The sequence below is a fragment of the Phyllopteryx taeniolatus genome, unplaced genomic scaffold, assembly GCF_024500385.1.
Source record: "Phyllopteryx taeniolatus isolate TA_2022b unplaced genomic scaffold, UOR_Ptae_1.2 contig_124, whole genome shotgun sequence".
Taxonomy (NCBI): Eukaryota; Metazoa; Chordata; class Actinopteri; order Syngnathiformes; family Syngnathidae; genus Phyllopteryx; species Phyllopteryx taeniolatus.
Genome location: NW_026903027.1, coordinates 19,842 through 21,868, shown reverse-complemented (window position 1 = coordinate 21,868; position 2,027 = coordinate 19,842). Strand labels below are relative to the sequence as shown.

The 2,027-nt window shown below is 39.4% G+C and overlaps 1 non-coding gene across 1 annotated transcript; it reads right to left on the bottom strand.

Moving 5' to 3' along the window:
- Positions 1 to 644: 644 nt before the first annotated feature.
- trnat-cgu (transfer RNA threonine (anticodon CGU)) lies at positions 645 to 717 on the bottom strand. The gene has a single exon. It is a non-coding gene; the product is annotated as a tRNA-Thr (tRNA).
- Between the last annotated feature and the right edge of the window lie 1,310 nt (positions 718 to 2,027).

Genomic DNA, 2,027 nt, shown 5'->3' with positions numbered 1-2,027 from the left:
TAGCGCAAAAATGCAAATGCAGCAAAGGCTGTGGATGCAGCAGAAATACAAACGTATGAGGCTTGAATTGTGCATGATATTTACATGCTGATTTAGTTACTGGTTTACTATACCAGGGATCTAAGCACTTGTTGTCGAGGCTAGCGTTGGCATTTTGGTGAAAGCGCTAATTTCGTTGCCACAGCATAGTATGTCCCAGATTAGCTCGTAGTGGCTAGTAGTTGGTGTGTGTTTAAAAAACACTTTTTATTTGTCAGTTTGGGGCAATGCAGTTAGTCTTGTTCATGCATTGTTGACCTTCAGTAGGACCAAAATGGTAATTTATGGTACAGAGATTGTATTTACTGAGAAGAAGAAGGTTGCTGTACCAATGACAACTGCAGAGTGTAGCAGTTGGGTGGAGTTATCGTGTTTCACATAATAGATAGCAGCTGTTTAGATTGCCAACAGGCCCCAGTGAGAATTGAACTCACGACCCCTGGTTTACAAGACCAGGGATGAGGATATGGGTGGGAGTGCTTGCAAATTGTGCATGATAGTTCCAGTATTTGGTTATTTGTACTTGTGAAAACTTCATCATGCAGGAATGATTTAGCATGGGGGGGACTTATATCAGGGTTACAGCAAATGTGAAACTAGCCTTCAGGCCGCAGTGAGAATTGAACTCACGACCGCTGGTTTACGAGACCAGTGCTCTAGCCACTGAGCTATGAGGCCTTTTGTTTCATGCTAGACTTACCATTTTGGTTAACGAGCTAACAACCACAGGGCAATTGTCGCCTTGTTGAGAAAAAAGGTTTTAAAGAATTTAATTCTCATACCAACACACATTTACACATGCTATGGGCAATTTATAGTCTTCAATTTACCTACCATGCATGTTTTTGCGATGTGGGAGGTACCTGGTGAAGGCCCACGCAGGCACAGGGAGAACATTTAAGCTCCACACAGGCGAGGCCAAAGTTAGCATTTTGGTTAACGAGCTAACAACAACAAAGTGGGCAAAAGTGCATTGTCAGCTTGTTAAGGAACAAGGTTTCAAGGAATTTAATTGTCTTACCAACACACATTTACACATGGTATTGCACGAAATTCGATACCCAGTCCCGAATTAGCCGAATAAGTCTTGAAGTGAAATCACAATCGAATCAGAAACTAAAAATAAATTACGTAAAGATTACACAATAACAACAATAAAACAAATGCTAAACCCCAGTTGTGAGTTAGCGCAAAGATGCAAATGCAGCAAAGGCTGTAGATGCAGCAGAAATACAAATGTATGAGGCTTGAATTGTGCATGATATTTACATGCTCGTTTAGTTCCTGGTTTACTATACCAGGGATCTAAGCACTTGTTGTCTAGGCTAGCGTTGGCATTTTGGTGAAAGCGCTAATTTCTGGATGGCTGGATGGATGGATAAAATGCTAGAGAATAATTTTGAAGATATAGTACTCAGTATACAGTACACAAGTATACACAATAAATGAACAAGTCACGTAAATAGACATTGCTCCATCTTTTGATCATATCGGTGATCGGTTATCGTTTTTTTTTAACTTGCTGATCGGTGATCAGCCCCAAAAATCCTGATTGTGTAAAGACTACAGTTCACTGAGTAAAGGGTGTTCTATGGAGCACTGTAAATGTGTTTTTTTCGTCATTCTGAACATATTGTTACATATCTGTATCCAGTAGTTGCGGTCAGCGGACATGGAAAAGTTTTCTTCCCATTTAGTGATTGCTAAGGGCATTGATTTAGTGCATGAAATTAATTTATAAACTTTTGAGAGATTTCTTTTACTTTGCAGAAGAAGCTTAACGATTTGCTTGACAAACTCCGGCAGTTCGAGGATGTTCTGGAGTGTTGGTATTCTTATTTTTATTGATGCTTTGAATTTATTGTATTGAAGAAGGTTTCCACCTGTTATTTGGAATTGTTGGAACAGTTCATCACATGTCCTAAAATCATGGTCAATTCCATGTTGTTCCCATGTGCTAAATTGAAGGGGTATATTATTAATTTCGA